Source organism: Zea mays, chromosome 2 (assembly GCF_902167145.1).
Source record: "Zea mays cultivar B73 chromosome 2, Zm-B73-REFERENCE-NAM-5.0, whole genome shotgun sequence".
NCBI classification, from domain to species: Eukaryota; Viridiplantae; Streptophyta; class Magnoliopsida; order Poales; family Poaceae; genus Zea; species Zea mays.
In genome coordinates this window covers 168326947-168347662 of record NC_050097.1, presented here as the reverse complement: position 1 = coordinate 168347662, position 20716 = coordinate 168326947, and positions in this window count along the sequence as shown.

The window sequence follows — 20716 nt, the reverse complement described above, 5'->3', positions numbered from 1 at the left end:
ACTTCATTGCGAGCCCCTTCGGCCTTGTCATCAGACATTTTCCGAAGCCTCTGCTTTCGGGGTCTGAAGGATGGGTCAACATTGAGCGAATGTTCAATAACATCCCGATTTACTCCACAGAGATCATTAGCCGACCATGCAAAAACATCTTTGTTGTTGAATAAAAACCTTATCAAGGTTTTCTCCTGGTCTTCAGATAATTGCGAGCCCAACAGCACCTTCTGCTCTGCTATGTCCTCACACAATAGCATGGGCTTCGGCTGATCTGCTGAAGCTGCCTTCTCCCTTCTGAATTTGTACTGTTCACAAGCTTCAGTTCCATCTATATTATGGATTGCCTTGGAGTCGGTCCAGCTTCCTTCGGCCCTTCTAGCAGCTTCCTGGCTTCCATGGATAGCAATAGGCCCTTGGTCCGAAGGTATCTTCATGCAAAGATAGGCAGGATGAAGGATTGCTTCGAAGGCATTAAGAGTACCACGACCAATAATTGCATTGTAAGGATATTCCATGTCAACAATGTCAAACACAACTTGCTCAGTTCTAGTGTTGTTGATGAATCCGAAGGTTACTGACATGGTGATCTTGCCCAGTGCTACAATCTGTCTTCCTCCGAAGCCACAAAGAGGATGTGTAGCATCATGAATCTTATCTTCTGGCTCTTGCATTTGTCTGAAGGCTTTAGCAAATATGATGTCAGCTGCACTGCCTGTATCGACCAAGACATTGTGAACCAGAAATCCTTTGATAACACAAGAGATAACCATGGCATCGTTGTGTGGGTAATCTTTGAGCTGAAGGTCCTCTTGAGAGAAGGTAATAGGAATGTGAGACCATCTTGATTTGATGAAGGGTCCTTGCACCCCAACATGTTGTACTCTTCTTTGCGCTTCCTTCTTCTGCTTCTTGTTAGCTAGCTCTGAGGACGAGCCACCTGTGATCGGGAGCACCAGCTTCGGGTCCGAAGCAACTCCAGCTTGATTGTTGAACGAAGCCATCAGCTCAGAAAAGTGGAAGTGAGTTCACCGGAGGTGGGCGCCAATGTTGGGGACTTGTTCTCAAATGCTAAGAGTTAAGAACAAGGCAACATAAAAAGTGTTAAGTGTTAAAGTCCTTCGTCCTTCGAAGCATTATGTCCCTTCGGGAAATAATGAGTTTCGGACGAAGGTCATAAGAGACATACCTTCGTAAACATAACAAGTAATGACGAAGGACTCATATAAAGCATGAAATATAATATAAGCATCATCATAGAATCATTTCTATTTTATTAACATGGAAAAATAGAAATGATTTCAAATTACAAATGTACCTTCGGTCCTGAGAGAAGGTAAAAAGTACAAGCGTGACGCAAAAGCAAATGCCAAGTCAGCGTGTGAACAGTACGGGGGTACTGTTCATCTATTTATAGACACAGGACGCAGCCTGTGACGAATTACAATTATGCCCTTTACAAAAGTTTACAACATTATCTTAGACCTCTATGGATAAAAAGGTCATTCTATCTTTATGTCGGTTTGCAACGCCGAAGCTCTATAAAAAGGAACCTTCGGCCATTTCCTGGGGACGATTTCAGCCGAAGCTGCTTCTTCACGCAAGACCTTCGGCGCAACGAAGCATGGACCCAACATTCACCTCCTACGTCAAAAATAAGGATTCCCAAGATTCAATTGTATTCGGTGATGGGAATCAAGGCAAGGTAAAAGGGTTAGGTAAAATTGCGATTTCTAATGAGCATTCTATCTCTAATGTATTTTTAGTAGAGAGTCTTGGATATAATTTGCTATCTGTTAGTCAATTATGTCATATGGGGTATAACTGTCTATTTACAAATGTAGATGTGTCTGTCTTTAGAAGAAGTGATGGCTCACTAGCTTTTAAGGGTGTATTAGACGGCAAACTTTATTTAGTTGATTTTGCAAAAGAAGAGGCCGGTCTAGATGCATGCTTAATGGCTAAGACTTGCATGGGCTGGCTGTGGCATCGCCGCTTAGCACATGTGGGGATGAAGAACCTTCACAAGCTTCTAAAGGGAGAACACGTGATAGGTTTGACTAACGTGCATTTCGAAAAAGATAGACCTTGTGCAGCTTGTCAAGCAGGTAAACAAGTGGGAGGAGCACATCACAGCAAGAACGTGATGACCACTTCAAGACCCCTGGAGCTGCTGCATATGGACCTCTTCGGACCTGTCGCCTATCTGAGCATAGGAGGGAGTAAGTATGGTTTAGTTATTGTTGATGACTTTTCCCGCTTCACTTGGGTGTTCTTTCTGCAGGATAAGTCTGAAACCCAAGGGACCCTCAAGCGCTTTCTCAGGAGAGCTCAAAATGAGTTTGAGCTCAAGGTGAAGAAGATAAGGAGCGACAACGGGTCCGAGTTCAAGAACCTTCAAGTGGAGGAGTTCCTTGAAGAAGAGGGGATCAAGCACGAGTTCTCCGCTCCCTATACACCACAGCAAAATGGTGTGGTAGAGAGGAAGAACAGGACGCTCATCGACATGGCGAGGACGATGCTAGGAGAATTCAAGACCCCCGAGTGCTTTTGGACGGAAGCCGTTAACACTGCTTGCCACGCCATCAACAGGGTCTACCTTCATCGACTCCTCAAGAAGACTTCGTATGAGCTTCTAACCGGTAACAAACCCAATGTATCTTACTTTCGTGTATTTGGGAGCAAGTGCTACATTCTAGTGAAGAAAGGTAGAAATTCTAAGTTTGCTCCCAAAGCTGTAGAAGGGTTTTTGTTAGGTTATGACTCAAATACAAAGGCGTATAGAGTCTTCAACAAATCATCGGGTTTGGTTGAAGTCTCTAGCGACGTTGTATTTGATGAGACTAATGGCTCTCCAAGAGAGCAAGTTGTTGATTGTGATGATGTAGATGAAGAAGATGTTCCGACGGCCGCTATACGGACCATGGCGATTGGAGAAGTACGGCCACAGGAACAAGATGAACGAGATCAACCTTCTTCCTCAACTATGGTGCATCTCCCAACCAAAGATGACGAACAGGTACCTCAAGTGGAGGCGCTTGATCAAGGGGGAGCACAAGACAATCAAGTGATGGAGGAAGAAGTGCAACCGGCACCTCCAACCCAAGTTCGAGCGATGATTCAAAGGGATCATCCCGTCGACCAAATTCTGGGTGACATTAGCAAGGGAGTAACTACTCGATCTCGATTAGTTAATTTTTGTGAGCATTACTCCTTTGTCTCTTCTATTGAGCCTTTCAGGGTAGAAGAGGCCTTGCTAGATCCGGACTGGGTGTTGGCCATGCAAGAGGAGTTAAACAATTTCAAGCGCAATGAAGTTTGGACACTGGTGCCTCGTCCGAAGCAAAATGTTGTGGGAACCAAGTGGGTGTTCCGCAACAAACAGGACGAGCACGGGGTGGTGACGAGGAACAAGGCTCGACTTGTGGCAAAAGGTTATGCCCAAGTCGCAGGTTTGGACTTTGAGGAGACTTTTGCTCCTGTGGCTAGGCTAGAGTCAATTCGAATCTTGCTAGCATATGCCGCTCACCATTCTTTCAGGTTGTACCAAATGGATGTGAAGAGCGCTTTCCTCAACGGGCCAATCAAGGAGGAGGTGTACGTGGAGCAACCCCCTGGCTTCGAGGATGAACGGTATCCCGACCATGTGTGTAAGCTCTCTAAGGCGCTCTATGGACTTAAGCAAGCCCCAAGAGCATGGTATGAATGCCTTAGAGATTTCTTAATTGCTAATGCTTTCAAGGTTGGGAAAGCCGATCCAACTCTTTTTACTAAGACTTGTGATGGTGATTTGTTTGTGTGCCAAATTTATGTCGATGACATAATATTTGGTTCTACTAACCAAAAGTCTTGTGAAGAGTTTAGCAGGGTGATGACGCAGAAATTCGAGATGTCAATGATGGGCGAGTTGAACTACTTCCTTGGGTTCCAAGTGAAGCAACTCAAGGACGGCACCTTCATCTCCCAAACGAAGTACACGCAAGATCTGCTAAAGCGGTTTGGGATGAAGGACGCCAAGCCCGCAAAGACTCCGATGGGGACCGACGGACACACCGACCTCAACAAAGGAGGTAAGTCTGTTGATCAAAAAGCATACCGGTCAATGATAGGTTCTTTGCTTTACTTATGTGCTAGTAGACCGGATATTATGCTTAGCGTATGCATGTGTGCTAGATTTCAATCCGATCCTAAGGAGTGTCACTTAGTGGCGGTGAAGCGAATTCTTAGATATTTAGTTGCTACGCCTTGCTTCGGGCTCTGGTATCCAAAGGGGTCTACCTTTGACTTAGTTGGATACTCAGACTCCGACTATGCTGGATGTAAGGTCGATAGGAAGAGTACATCGGGGACGTGCCAATTCTTAGGAAGGTCCCTGGTGTCATGGAACTCTAAGAAACAAACCTCCGTTGCCCTATCCACCGCTGAGGCCGAGTATGTTGCCGCAGGACAGTGTTGCGCGCAACTACTTTGGATGAGGCAAACCCTCCGGGACTTTGGCTACAATCTGAGCAAAGTCCCACTCCTATGTGACAATGAGAGTGCTATCCGCATGGCGGAAAATCCTGTTGAACACAGCCGCACAAAGCACATAGACATCCGGCATCACTTTTTGAGAGACCACCAGCAAAAGGGAGATATCGAAGTGTTTCATGTTAGCACCGAGAACCAGCTAGCCGATATCTTCACTAAGCCTTTAGATGAGAAGACCTTTTGCAGGTTGCGTAGTGAGCTAAATGTCTTAGATTCGCGGAACTTGGATTGAATTGTAGCATACATGTGTTTATGCATTTGATCAGGTTCATTCTGCATTTTGTTGCTTATTGTGGTGCTCAAGTTGTACAAACACTCCCTGGACCTCACAAGTCCGTTGCAAAGTGATGCACATGTTTAGGGGGAGATGTGTTACAACTTGACCCTTTCGAGACTAACCATGTGCTTGAGTTTGATGATTTAGTCTCGAAGGAGGATTGAAAGGGAAAAGGTGGACTTGGACCATGAAAGACTTCCACTGCACTCCGATGAGAGGGTAACTAATTCCAAGTTCATCTCATGAAATCTTATTGCCATTTGCTCTTAATTTAAGACTTTGGTGAGGCAATGGGGTTAAAAGGCCAAGATTGATCCCGTTTTGGTGCTTGATGCCAAAGGGGGAGAAAATAAAGGCCAAAGCGATAAATGGATCAGCTACCACTTGAGAGATTTTGAAAATAGTAGGATAGAGTTTTTGTTTTGTCAAAAGCTTTTATTGTCTCTTATTGTCTCTATTGTCAAAAGTTGGCTTCTTGTGGGGAGAAGTATTGAGTATGGGAAATAGGGGGAGTTTTTGAAATCTTTGATCAATCTCTTTTGGAATGACTCTCTTTATGCTTCAACATGTGTGTTTGACTTAGAGATAGAGATTTGAGTTTGATTTGCAAAAACAAACCAAGTGGTGGCAAAGGATGATCCATATATGCCAAAATTGAATCAAAACCAATTTGAGTTTTTATTTGAAGTGATTTTGCACTTGTTCTAGTCGCTTTATGTTGTGTTGGCATAAATCACCAAAAAGGGGGAGATTGAAAGGGAAATGTGCCTTTGGGCCATTTCTAAGTATTTTGGTGATTGAGTGCAAACACAAGTGCTTAAATGTGAAAATATGCCTAAGGATGATCAAAGTGCAAATCACAAGTTAAGGTATGTTTCTAAGCCTTAGTACATTGGTTTTATGTACTAATACATTTGTCTAAGTGTTAGAAACAGATAGAAGAAGAGAAGAGAAGACTTGGCTGTGTACAGCCAAGGGGCTGCTTCGGTCTGGGGCACCGGACTGTCCGGTGGTGCACCGGACAGTGTCCGGTGCGCCAGGCTGCCTCGGCCGAAGAGGCCGCTCTCGGGTTTTTCTCCGGCGACTTCGGCTAAAATTCACCGGACTGTCCGGTGTGCACCGGACTGTCCGGTGAGCCAACGGTCGGCCGGGCCAACGGTCGGCCGCGCGATCGGCGCGCGACACGTGGCCGAGCCAACGGTCGGAAGGAAGCACCGGACTGTCCGGTGCGCCAGATCTGCAACGGTCGGCAACGGTCGGCTTCGCTTTTTATGGAAACAAATCGGGCACCGGACAGTGTCCGGTGTGCACCGGACTGTCCGGTGCGCCACGAGACAGAAGGCAAAGATGGCCTTCCAGATTTGTTCCCAACGGCTCCTAGCTGCCTTGGGGCTATAAAAGGGACCCCTTGGCGCATGGAGGAGGACACCAAGCATTCCTACAACTCTTCTAAGCACCAAGACACCAATCTCACGCAGTCGTTTCATTGTGATAGCATATAGAGCTCTTGTGGAGTTGTGAACTCTTTGTGTTGTGTTGCGAGCTCTTGTTGCAACTTGTGTGCGTGTTGTTGCTCTGATTTTCGAGTCTTGTGTGTGTTGCTCATTCCCACCTTACTCCGTATTTCTTTGTGAACTCAATTGTAAGGGCGAGAGACTCCAAGTTGTGGAGATTCCTCGCAAACGGGAAAAGATCAAAGGAAAGAAAAACACCGTGGTATTCAAGTTGATCATTGGATCACTTGAGAGGAGTTGAGTGCAACTCTCGTCCGTTGGGACGCCACAACGTGGAGTAGGCAAGTTTTGTACTTGGCCGAACCACGGGATAACCACCGTGTCAACTCTGTGATTGCTTTCTTGTGGTTATCGTGTTTTGAGCTCTCTCTAGCCACTTGGCCATACTTGTGCTAACCCTTAACAAGTTTTTGTGGCTTAAGTTTTGAACTTTTACAGGATCACCTATTCACCCCCCCCCCCTCTAGGTGCTCTCACCTCCTCAAGGTACTCCTCCACTTGAAGGTTCTTGAACTTGGACCCATTGTTGCTCCTTATCTTTTTCACCTTGAGCTCAAACTCGTTTTGAGCTCTCCTTAGGAAGCGCTTGAGGGTCCCTTGGGTTTCAGATTTATCCTGCAAAAAGAATACCCAAGTGAAGCGGGAAAAGTCATCAACTATAACAAGACCATACTTACTTCCTCCTATACTTAGATAGGCGACGGGTCCGAAGAGGTCCATGTGAAGCATCTCCAAAGGTCTTGATGTGGTCATCACATTTTTGGTGTGATGAGAGCTTCCCACATGTTTGCCTGCTTGACAAGCTACACAAGGTCTATCTTTTTCGAATTGCACATTAGTTAAACCTGTCACGTGTTCTCCCTTTAGAAGCTTGTGAAGGTTCTTCATCCCCACATGTGCTAAGCGGCGATGCCACAGCCAGCCCATGCTAGTCTTAGCAATTAAGCATGCATCTAGACCGGCCTCCTCTTTTGCAAAATCAACTAAGTAAAGTTTGCCATCTAATACACCCTTAAAAGCTAGTGAACCATCACTTCTTCTAAAGACAGACACATCTACATTTGTGAATAGACAATTATATCCCATATTGCATAATTGACTAACAGATAACAAATTATATCCAAGAGACTCAACTAAAAACACATTAGATATAGAGTGCTCGGATGAAATAGCAATTTTACCTAACCCTTTTACCTTGCCTTGATTCCCATCACCGAATATTATTGAATCTTGGGAATCCTTGTTTTTGACGTAGGAGGTGAACATCTTCTTCTCCTCCGTCATATGGTTTGTGCATCCGTTGTCGATAATCCAGCTTGAACCCCCGGATGCATAAACCTGCAAGGCAAATTTAGGCTTGGGTCTTAGGTACCCAACTCTTGTTGGGTCCTACAAGGTTAGTCACAATTGTCTTAGGGACCCAAATACAAGTTTTGTCTCCCTTGCATTTTGCCCCTAATTTTCTAGCAACTATCTTCCTATCCTTTCTACAAATAGCAAAGGAAGCATTCAAAGCATGATATATTGTAGAAAGTTCATTAACTTTCCTAGGAACATTAACAACATTTCTCCTAGGCATATGAACAAAATATCTCCTAGACACATCTTTACCATGCATATAGGAAGAACTAGAAGCAAACATGGCATATGAGTCAAAAGCATCATAAGCATTACAACTTTTATAAGACTGACTTCTATCATGGTACATAAAAGCATGGTTCTTTTTAGCACTACTAGCCATAGGAGCCTTCCCTTTCTCCTTGGCGGAGATAGGAGCCTTATGGCTTGTTAAGTCCTTGGCTTCCCTCTTGAAGCCAAGTCCATCCTTAATTGAGGGGTGTCTACCAATCGTGTAGGCATCCCTTGCAAATTTTAGCTTGTCAAATTCATTCTTGCTAGTCTTAAGTTGGGCATTAAGACTAGCCAATTCATTATTCAATTTGGAAATTGAAGCTAGGTGTTCACTGCAAGCATCAATGTCAAAATCTTTACATCTCTTGCAAATCATAACATGTTCTACACAAGAGTTAGATTTACTAGCTATTTCTAACTTAGCATTCAAACCATCACTCATGCTCCTTAAGCTAGAAATTGTCTCATGGCAAGAAGATAGTTCACAAGAAAGCACTTCATTTCTTTTAACTTCTAAAGCATAAGATTTTTGTGCCTCTACAAATTTGTCATGCTCTTCATATAAAAGGTCCTCTTGTTTTTCTAAGAGACTATCCTTTTCATTCAAGGCATCAATCAATTCATTAATCTTATTTACTTTAGTTCTATCCAATCCCTTGAACAAACTAGAGTAATCTATTTCTTCATCACTAGACTCATCATCACTAGAAGAATCATAAGTGACATTGTTTCGATTACATACCTTCTTCTCCTTCGCCATGAGGCATGTGTGACTCTCATTTGGGAAGAGGGATGATTTGTTGAAGGCGGTGGCGGCGAGTCCTTCATTATCGGAGTCGGATGACGAACAATCCGAGTCCCATTCCTTGCCAAGGTGTGCCTCGCCCTTAGCCTTCTTGTATGCCTTCTTCTTCTCCCTCTTGTTCCCCTGTTCCTGGTCACTATCATTATCGGGGTAGTTAGCGATAAAATGACCAACCTTACCACATTTGAAGCATGAGCGCTTCCCCTTTGTCTTGGTCTTGCTTGGCTGCCCCTTGCGACCCTTTAGCGTCGTCTTGAAGCGCTTGATGATGAGGGCCATCTCTTCATCATTGAGCCCGACCGCCTCAACTTGCGCCACCTTGCTAGGTAGCGCCTCCTTGCTTCTCGTTGCCTTGAGAGCAATGGGTTGAGGCTCATGGATTGGACCGTTCAACGCGTCGTCGACATATCTCGCCTCCTTGATCATCATTCACCCGCTTACAAATTTCCCAAGAACTTCTTCGGGCGACATCTTGGTGTACCTAGGATTTTCACGGATATTGTTCACCAAATGTGGATCAAGTACAGTAAAGGACCTTAGCATTAGACGAACGACGTCGTGGTCCGTCCATCGTGTGCTTTCGTAGCTCCTTATCTTGTTGATGAGGGTCTTGAGCCGGTTGTATGTTTGGGTTGGCTCCTCTCCCCTGATCATTGTGAATCTTCCAAGCTCGCCCTCCACCAAGTCCATTTTGGTGAGTAAGGTGACGTCGTTCCCCTCATGTGATATCCTGAGGGTGTCCCAGATCTGCTTGGCATTGTCCAAGCCGCTCACCTTATGATACTCGTCCCTGCACAAAGAGGCTAACAACATGGAGTAAGGGAGGGATGAGCAACACACACAAGACACGAAATCAGAGTACCAACACGCACACAAGTCGCAACAAGAGCTCACAACACAACTTAGCGAGTTCACAACTCAAATGGAGCTCTAATTGCTATCGCAAAGAATCAAATGTGCGGAATCGAAGTCTTGGTGCTTAGGAATGCTTAGAGAATGCTTAGTGTTCTCCTCCATGCGCCTAGGGGTCCCTTTTATAGCCACAAGGCAGCTAGGAGTAAGAGCACCTAGAGGGGGTGAATAGGTGATCCTGTGAAACTTGAAACTTAATCCACAAAAACTTGATTAGGCGTTAGCACAATAATGCCAAGTGGCTTAGAGAGGAGTCTCAACAAAACACAATAACCACAAGAGACCAATCACAGAGATGGCACAGTGGTTTATCCCGTGGTTCGACCAAGACCAACGCTTGCCTACTCCACGTTGTGGCGTCCCAACGGACGAGGGTTGCAATCAACCCCTCTCAAGCGGTCCAAAAACCCACTTGAATACCACGGTGTTTTGCTTGCTTTACTATATCCCATTTGCGAGGAATCTCCACACTTTGGAGCCTCTCGCCCTTACAAAGATGTTCACAAAGAAGCACGGAGTAAGGGAGGAATTAGCAACTCACACAAGACACAAAGATCACAGCAAATACGCACACACAAGACCCAGACTTAAGCTCAAAAGACTAGCACACTAGAACAGAGCTCAAATCACTAGAATGTCGAACAAGTGCGCAAGAATGGAGTGTGAGTGATCAAGAGTGCTTAAGGAATGCTTGGTCTGCTCCTCCATGCGCCTAGGGGTCCCTTTTATAGCCCCAAGGCAGCTAGGAGCCGTTGAGAGCAATCCGGGAAGGCAATTCTTGCCTTCTGTCGCCTGGCGCACCGGACAGTCCGGTGCACCACCGGACACTGTCCGGTTCGGATTTCCTTCCTTATTTGGCGAAGCCGACCGTTGGCAGCCTTGGAGCCGTTGGCGCACCGGACACTGTCCGGTGCACACCGGACAGTCCGGTGCCCCCTCCCGACCGTTGGCTCGGCCACGTGTCTCGCGCAGATCGCGCAGCCGACCGTTGGCCCGACCGACCGTTGGCTCACCGGACAGTCCGGTGCACACCGGACAGTCCGGTGAATTATAGTCGTACGCCGTTAATTTATTCCCGAGAGCGGCAAGTTCACCTGAGCCAGCCTGGCACACCGGACACTGTCCGGTGCACCACCGGACAGTCCGGTGCACCCAGACAGAGCTGACTTTGGCTGAACAGAGCCATCTCATTTCCAATTCAATCTTTCATGTTTCCAACACTTAGACACAATACATTAGTCCATAAAACAATGTACTAAGTCTAGAAACATACCTTTTGACATGATTTGCACTTTGTCCACCACATTGCATAGATCAACACAAAAGTACTTGCGTTGGCACTCAATCACCAAAATACTTAGAAATGGCCCAAGGGCACATTTCCCTTTCAAGGAGCCGTTGAGTGCATTCCAGGAAGGCAATTCTTGCCTTCTGTCGCCTGGCGCACCGGACAGTCCAGTGCACCACCGGACACTGTCCGGTGTGGATCTCCTTCCTTATTTGGCGAAGCCGACCGTTGGTGATCTGGAGCCGTTGGCGCACCGGCCACTGTCCGGTGCACACCGGACAGTCCAGTGCACATCGGACAGTCCGGTGCCCCCTTCCGACCGTTGGCTCGGCCACGTGTCTCGCGCAGATCGCGCGGCCGACCGTTGGCTCACCGGACAGTCCGATGCACACCGGACAGTCCGGTGAATTTTAGTCGTACGTCGTTAATCACTTCCCGAGAGCAGCAAGTTCGCTTGAGCCAGCCTGGCGCACCGGACACTGTCCGGTGCACCATCGGACACTGTCCGGTGCACCCAAACAGAGCTGACTTTGGCTGAACAAAGCCATCTGTAATTTCAACTCGATTTTTCTGCTTGGTCATGTTGAGTCGTTGCCCATTTCTTTGGGACCAAGCTTTGCTCGCTTTGGATGACTTGTTTGGCTTTTATCTGGCTTTTGGTCGTTCGAGTGAGCTTCTCTTCTTCCTCCTTCCTTCTGCTATATATGTTCATGTGGTGGTTGATAATGCACTCATCAAGGGGGAGACTATGAACACATGGTTGACTTGAGCCTTGTGGTTCAGGTTGATGACGAGTGATTATCAATGGGTAGCGTCTTGGGTCAAGTCGTGGCTTGATCGAGGCATGAGTTATGTGTTTGTGCAACCATGTCAGTCGGTTTGTGGTGTATAGGTGTGGAGAACATGTACGATGCTCGACGGCGAAGGTGAAGGCCATGCGGGTTCATGCTGATGGGCCGGGACCTGTGAAGGACGAGCACTGGGACTTGACTAAGGGACTAAAGTCACCAGGTGACTAGCCTTGGTGGCTGACACCTGGGACACACACTCGCGTGAGGACGTCACAGAGCGGTCCATGTTGCAGTGTGGACGAGGACTGGCAGGGACACATCTCCAAGACATGGTTGGACACGCACACGGTGCGATACTCACAACGGTTTGGTGGTTGATCCTTAAAAAACCACCTCGCGTTGTGGACGACATTTTTTGCTAAGTGTGGCCTCAAAACTTGACGATGGAGGTTCTAGAAGGAATCGATGATAGCACGTGGTGTCACAGCGGAGGGTGCGTTGAGGCGAAGCAACTTCGTGTGGAACGCGTGGCCGTCGGATCGAAAACCTAGGAGTTAGTCCACTTTGCCCTAGTTAAGTGGATAGACTCTATATAAATAGGGGTAGTTTAGGAATGTAAATAACCCTCTATAAATAGATGCATAGGGTTGTTGCTACAACTATCTCTTGGCTGCCATTTGTTTAGAGCACTTGTTTAGAACTTTTAGTTTTCTTCTCTAGGTAGTCACCACTCACCAATTTAACAAGGAGATCCACACTGCTTTGAACCTTTGTGACTATGTTTTGTAATCTGCAGTGATTAATCCGAGGAAGGGTGGATGGTTCCACCCAAGGCTTTGGTTGGCTCTCAATCTCAATTTTCATCCCTTGCTGACATTTTGAGTCACTTTACTATTGTGTTCTTCCCCTTCCTTTTCTTGTAGAGTTTTTGGAGAACCCTTGTGTTCTTTTCAAAGGATTTGGTTTGTGGGTTGATTGGTGTTGAGTTGCACTTCTCAGATCATTGCATACACCCAGCTGTTGTAATTTTTGGTGTGGTTTGAGAAGAACTCAGTTGAACTCGAAATAGAAAACCCCAACAAAACCCCAACAGAAATGGGATTTTCGATATGCGCTTTGTTTTCTGTGTTGCTGAAGTTGAACATTCACCAGTAGACATATTTTCCTCTATGCAAACTATCTGCAAACTTTGAAGTTTTTCAGGTTTGTTTTTAGTGCCCAACACTACCGGACTCAAGCTTAGCATTTGTCGCGCCCTCTTCCTTGCATTTTTGGCTCTAAAGTTTTACTTGAAGTTGAGTTGGTCTGCTTCCATGTTTTTGGTGTGTTCAAACGACACTGATTTCAAATACATAGGGTCTGGTTCTTTGTGAGTCCCTTGAGGTTTCGGGGCAATTTTGGGAATAAAGTCATAAATGTTGTTCTCACAAGTTGAGAATTTCGTAGTGGCTCTCATTCACCCCCTTCGGTCGCCTCATCGGTCCTTCAAAGTTCTCTAACTACATCATGAAGAAATTAACTAGCAGATAGTGACAGAGGACCCGTTATGGCATACTATGGCCCGCTCCATATCTAAATTGGCATACTATGGCCCGCTCCATACCTAAATTTCTCGGCTTGGCCCAATAGAGGAAGTGATAAACTTTTACTCCTTGCATTCCAGCCCGTGGTCGCCTCCGCTACATGCCTCAACAGCTGAATAGGAGCTACCTTGCTTCCTTGCCTATGTGCCTCCTCGAGTGTTGTGCCCGTGGTGGCGTGGCTATGGCTTCCTCTCTGTGTGCCTCTTCTTGTGTCATGTTCGTGCAGCCGTGCCCCCTCTCCGCGCACATCTCCACAGTCTAGCCTAGAGTCGGCCGTCATGATGCCACCCGTCGAGTACGCCTCCGTGCCCCTGGTCGATTAGGACATCCTCACCACAGTGTATGGGCCTGCGAGAAATGGTAACAAGGCTGCGCTCCTACGCGAACTGCAAGACCTCAAGCCTCAGTTGGGAACATCATGGCTCATTCTAGGAGACTTCAACTACATATACAAAGCCAGGGACAAAAATAACAACTGTCGTAACCTGCGGCTCATGAATCAATTTAGACAGGCAATAGATGAGTGTGAACTTAAAGAATTACACTTACAGAATAGGAAATTCACTTGGAGCAATGAAAGGCGACGCCCAACATTGGTCAGGCTGGATAGAATATTTTGCAACGGTAAATGGGAGGATCTCTTTGGCAGTCATGGGTTGCAAGCCTTGTCTTCTTCACTATCAGATCACTGTCCGCTCCTCCTCTCAAATCAAACCATCCCAAGACGACCTCGTTCCTTCCGGTTTGAGAACTTTTGGGCCAAGCTGTCGGGGTTCAAGCAAGTGGTCCAGGCAGCATGGATGGCGCCGTCGGTTCATCATGAGCCATTCCACAGGCTCTACCACAAATTGCAAAACACAGCAGCTGCGTTACGTGAGTGGAATAATAAAATCATTCCAGATGCAAGGCTCTATCGGCATATGGCTCTAGAAGTAATTCTTAGACTCGATTTAGCACAAGAAAATAGGCAGCTATCCCCCGCTGAATCGAGTCTAAGAAATAAGCTGAAGCAGTGTATTATCGGATTGGCGGTTGTGGAGAGAGCGCGGAGAAGGGAGAATTCACGCTTAACAACCCTTAAGTTAGGAGACGCCAATACCAGATTTTTTCATCAGAGAGAAACTTCTAGGAGGCGCAAGAATTTCATCCAAAAACTTAAGAAAGAGCATGGTTGGGCTGTCACGCATGAGGACAAGTCTCTGGAGGTCCAAAGTTTTTTCCAAAGCACTATGCAACGTCCTCAACCTAGGCAAGTGGAGATTAATTACGACATCTTCAACTCTCAGCGATATAATTTGTCCTCCCTTGACATGCCTTTTACTGAAGCAGAAATTAAAAAAAGTATTGACCTTCTGCCGGCTGATAAGGCTCCTAGGCCCGATGGTTTTACGGGGACCTTCTTTAAATCTTGTTGGGACATAATCAAGCACGATGTGATGGAGGCAGTTAAGGCATTTCACGACCTTCGGTGCATGAACCTGCAACTCATCAACTCGGCAAATATTATTCTACTTCCTAAAAAGGAGGGAGCGGAGGCAGTTGGTGATTTTAGACCGATTAGCCTCATTCACTCCTTCGTCAAAATCATCACCAAGACTCTTGCTCTCCGATTAGCGCCACATATGCATGAAATTGTCTCACCATGCCAAAGCGCGTTCATCAAGAAACGGACTACTCAAGATAATTTTATGGTCGTGCGTAGTGTAGTGAGGCGCTACCAACGCATGAACATACCCTCGCTCTTCATCAAATTGGACATTGCGAAAGCCTTTGATTCAGTCTGATGGGAATACCTTCTCTCGCTGCTTCAACATCTAGGCTTCCCTTCTCGGTGGAGAGATTGGATTGCAGCCATCCTCTCAACATCCACCTCAAGGGTCTTTGTTAATGGGGCCCCGAATCCCCCCTTGTCTCATGGTCGAGGACTTAGACAGGGAGACCCACTCTCACCATTGTTATTTGTGCTTGCCATTGACCCATTGCAGAAAATTTTAGAATTGGCAACAGAGACGAGACTTCTTAGCAAAATCAGGGGCCGCTCGCCTTGCCTTCGTCTCTCATTGTATGCTGATGATGCGGCCTTGTTTATTGCACCAAAAAAAGAGGAGGTCGAGACAATACTAAAGCTGCTCGGGCTATTTGGTGAGGCGTCAGGGCTGTTGACAAACTTCCATAAGTCCACAGTTGTGCCTATCCGTTGTCAAGGCATTGACCTCAACGCGGTCCTAAGGAATTTGCCGGCCAGAAGGGCTACCTTCCCCTTAAAATACCTGGGCCTCCCACTCTCATCATCCGGATTGAAGAAGAGCGACTTTCAGTTCTTAATTGACAAAATTTCGAACAAGCTCAGTGGCTGGAATGGGAAAAACCTCTCTATGGCTGGCAGACTGACTTTAGTTAAGTCAGTCATTACCTCCCAAGCAATCTACCTTCTCTCTGCTTTACGGGCTCCTAAGGAAATATTGAATCTAATTGACTCGAGAAGGAAAAAATTCCTTTGGGCTGGGTGTGCATAAATTACGGGAGGTAAATGCAAGGTAAATTGGATCTGTTCCGCAAGGCCAAAAGAGGGTGGAGGCTTGGGTATCCTTCATTTAACTAAATTTGCAAGGGCCCTGCGTATGCGTTGGCTGTGACAAGAATGGGCTTCATCAACTAGGTTCTGGACAGCCTTGGAACTCCCTTGCACGACAAAAGATCGACAGCTCTTCGCAGCAACGACATCGATTTCGGTGGGAGACGGGACAAAGGTGTCCTTGTGGAATGATGTGTGGGTGCAAGGGTTAAGACCGAAGGACATTGCGCCTCTCATTTTCAATGTGTCCCGAAGAAATAACAGATCTTTGAGTGAAGCATTGTGGAATCATACCTGGATTAGGGACCTCAACCTGTTTTCTGTTGAGGTGACAGAACAACACATTGTGGAGTACTGTAGGCTTTGGTCAATTTTGCAAAGAGTATCCTTGCAACCGGGTATTTGCGACTCTATTAGTTGGAAACTCTCAGAAGACCGACAGTATTCGGCGAAATCAGCATACCATGCCCAATTCCTCGGCTCAGAGCTTACAAATATGAACTGGATCATTTGGAAGGTATGGGTGCCACCGAAATGTAAATTCTTCAGTTGGTTAGCCATCCAAAATAGAATTTGGACAGCGGATCGTCTTGCGAAGAGGGATTGGCCCCACAACGCTACCTGTGCATTGTGTGGGCAAACTTTGGAGTCAGGATTGCATCTCTTCGTTGAGTGTCGTTTAACCAAGCGGATTTGGGGAGAGGTGGCTGTATGGGCAGCGGTGGAGGGCCTTAGTCCAAGTAACTGGGACCACAGTGAGTCTGTCTTACAATGGTGGACGTCCCTAGCTACAACTCAATATTGCAACAGGAAGGGCTTGAGAAGCCTCTTAATTCTAGTGAATTGGACCGTCTGGCGTGAGAGAAATGCTAGGATTTTCGACTACAAATCCTCCACATGTGCTCAGATTCTCGCATCTATTATATCTGAGGCATACGTGCAGGAGCCAACCAGCTGGCTAATCTCCTAGCATCTATTTAGTTTTGTGTGTTTCAGCTTGGTTTTTCTCCTAGTCTCCTTTCAGATTAGTCTTGTGTGTTTGTGTTTTTCGGCTTGGTCATGCTTTTGTGGAGCGTCTTTGTATTTTAATCCACGCCACTTTGGGCTCCTCTCTTTTTAATATAACAGGCAGATCTCCTACCGGTTCGTTTCAAAAAATTTCTTCCTCTTCTTCAGCAACTCTGAAGTCTAAACTCACCGCATCACAATACAGGGGTTTCGGCCAGCGTCCGCGACAGCCAGACGACCAAGACCAACAACTACTTCTGGGCGCACAGGCAGAACTGCGACAACTTCCTCACGGTTAGTCAGTCAGCCATCAGCTACCTTGTTTATCGTCCTCTTCCATCATGCCTCTCTATTCCTAACATCGTCAGCTGCCTTCTCTGTTTAAAGATCAGAGCCTAGCTCTATCTAAAGGACTGTCCGCCTGATTGACAAGCTTCGTTTTACTAGTCGATCGTAACCTGCTGGTTGTGTCGTTAATTTCTTGTTGCATTTGTTTTTGGAAGTTCAGAACATGTGTAAAGTGTTTCCAATGCTAATCACCCAGAATACTGCAGTGACAGAGACAACCGTTGTCATTCTTCTGCATCATCTCCTTAAAATCCGCCATACCTTAAATTTGATGTATCCTCCGCCACTGCTAGCATAATGTTGAAGAAGTTATAAGTTATCCACATTCCCAATAGACCACTATATATAGATTAAATAGAATAATCCAAAAATATTAGATTTTCTATTATCCAACACTTATAGGCTTACTGACAAAAGTTGTTTATAAATCAGATGATTTTAAATTGACCCTTAATGCGGTATACGACCCAACTTAGGATGACCTCAAGAATGTTTTTAGCTTAAATGGTTAGTGTGGTTGGTGCGAAGTCTCACCCCTTTATTATCGAGGGGTCAACATAATGAGAAGGCATGAGAATAAAAATAAAATTTAATCCTCGATGGCCAAACTTATTTAATGTTGTCATGGAGAGCTTTGAGATTAAAGAGATTGATTTGAAGGGTCGTCAATTTACTTGTTCAAATGATTTAGACCTGCCAACTTCGAAAAATTGGATAGAGTTTTTATGAGTATCGTCTGGGAACTCAAATTCCCGATGCCACTGTCAAAGCGCTTCATAGATGTCGCTTGGAATATACACCATTATTACTCAGTGGCAGGATTACATTCAGTTTGGCACTCACTCTTTGTTTAAATTTGAGTTAGGATGGCTCATTAGGAATTGGTTCCATGATATGGTTGCATTGGCAGCAACACATAAGGGTATCACAACAATGGAGAACTCGCAAGGCAAAAAGAGAAGTCTCAACTTATTCAGATGCTTGAGAGTTGGACAAAAAATATTTCCAGATAATACTTCCAGTTAATTGCCAATGGCAAACATAAAAAACAAAGAATTTATAGCCTCGAGAACGATGAGTGTATCTCTATAGATGAAGATCTCAAATATCACCAATTACTATAAAAGGTCTGTTCGGGAAGCCAGAGCGAAGCTCGGTAACTATGGATGAATCGATTACTCTAGATACACCTAGGTTTCCGCTTTCGAGAACGCGAATCTGATTGCATCATTCACCGTGAATGAGGTACGCACAATTGTTTCCAACATGGAACACAATAAAGCTCTGGGTCCGGATGGTTTTTCGATAGAATTTTATCGGATTTTCTAGGAAGTAATAAAGGATTATTTGCTAGCCTTTTTCTCAGAATTTTATAACGATGCTCTGCCGATTTATACTTTGATTTTTTGGGTTATTACTCTTCTTTCTAAGTAATATAATGTCTAAAAATCCAAGAATATAGACTTATTTATGTGCTTTACGTTAGTTTTAAGATAATTACTAAAGTCCTAACGAACAAAATCGGGGTGGTTACAGATAAGGTTATTAATCCCTCATAGATTGCTTTTGTGTTTGGTCACAATATTCTTGAAAAAGCAATTGTGCTTCACGAGACTATTCATGACCTGCAAAGGAAAAACTTGAACGGTCTAATTCTAAAGTTGTACTTTGAAAAGTTTATGATAAACTAAAATGGCCCTTCATTTAACATGTTATGTGAATGAAAGGTTTCTCGTGCGAAATGGTGTGCTTCGGTCCAATCAATTGTCTTTGGGGCACATGTGGGGGGTTAAAATTAATGATGAAGTTGGTCCTTTTTTGCTACTCACAAGGCTTCCGACAAGGTGATCCACTTCAATCCTTTTTAATTAGTCATTGATATGTTGGTGATACTCTTTTCATGGGCGATGGAATATGACTAATTCACATGCATGGTTCCCCACCTAGTGGAGGGAGACTTTTTATCCTTCAATATGCTGATGATACCGTTTTTTATGGATCATGGTTTGCAACCTGCTCGTAACGTGAAGCTACTTCTAATCGCTTTTGATCAAATGTCTGGCTTGAAAATCAATTTTTTACAAAAAACGATTTTTTTCTTTGCTATGGTTTAGCTAAAGAGTACAAAAAATAATTACTCTCGTCTTTTTGCTATGTTACCTTTCAAATACTTTGGGATTCCCATGACCCACCGCAGGTTACGAAATAGCGAATGACAGTGTGTCATTGATAGATTCGAAAAAACTAAGTACCTAGAAAGGTAATCTACTTTGTTTCAGCGGGTGTCTTGTGCTCATTAATTCAATATTAAACAACCTTCCCATTTTTATGATGTCCTTTTTGATGTGCATGTGGGGTGTGTTACAACGTCTATATGCCACTTGTTCTCGTTTCTATTAGCAAGGTGTCCATTTTAAAAAGAAATATATACTGACAAAATGGAATACTATATGTCAGCCCAAGGAGATCAGAGGATTGGAGTTGCCAATCTAGCCATTAAGAATGTTTGCTTACTCAACAAGTCTCTCTAAGTTACTTATTGAGGATGGTTAATGGCCCCAAATTCTTAAGAATAAATATTTAGGGTCCAAGTCTCTTACTCGTGTCGTGAAACAATCATGAGACTCGCATTTCTGGTCTAGACTCATGAATATTAAAGAAAAATTATTGAGATGGCAGAGGTTTCGAGTGGGTGTGAAAGCCACCTAGAGGGGGTGAATAGGCGAAATCTGAAAATTATAAACTTTGAACACACACTTTGCCCGGGGTTAGGGTTAGAAATAAATGATATTGAATTCAGAGTGCGGAAGATAGTTCTTCTTGCTATGAGTTGCTCAATCAATGCAGATAACTTTGGGAGCAATCTCAAAACAATATGAGCAAGGGAACTTTAGAGAGAGAGAGGAGAGGGGAGAAACATATCGAGTGATGAAGATCAACATAAATGAACACGGTGATTTATTTACCGAGTTTCAGTTCCAAAGAACCTACTCCCCGTTGGGTAGGCCACAAAGACCGAGTCTATTCCAACCCTTTCCTTCTCTCAATCGGTCACTTAGACCGGTCGAGTGATTCTTCTTAATCACACGGGTCACTAAGACCCCACAAGGATCACCACACAATTAGGTGTATCTTGCTAGCTTTAAAAGCACTTAGAAAAATTAGGGTGAGAAGAAGAAATGCAACCAAGCAACAAGAGCAACAAAAGAAACATAAATCACTCTCTCTCAAGTCACTAAGCACTTGATTTGATTTCGGAGCTTAGAGAGGATTTGATGCTTTGATTGTGTCTTAAAGTGTATCCATTTGCTCTAGTATTGAATGCGAAGGTTGGAAAGCCTGGATGGCTTGAATGGTGGTGGTTGGGGGTATTTATAGGCTCCAACCACTTCCTAGCCGTTGGCTGACTTTGCTGTTAATAGACGCACCGGACAGTCCGGTGGTGCACCGGACACTACATTG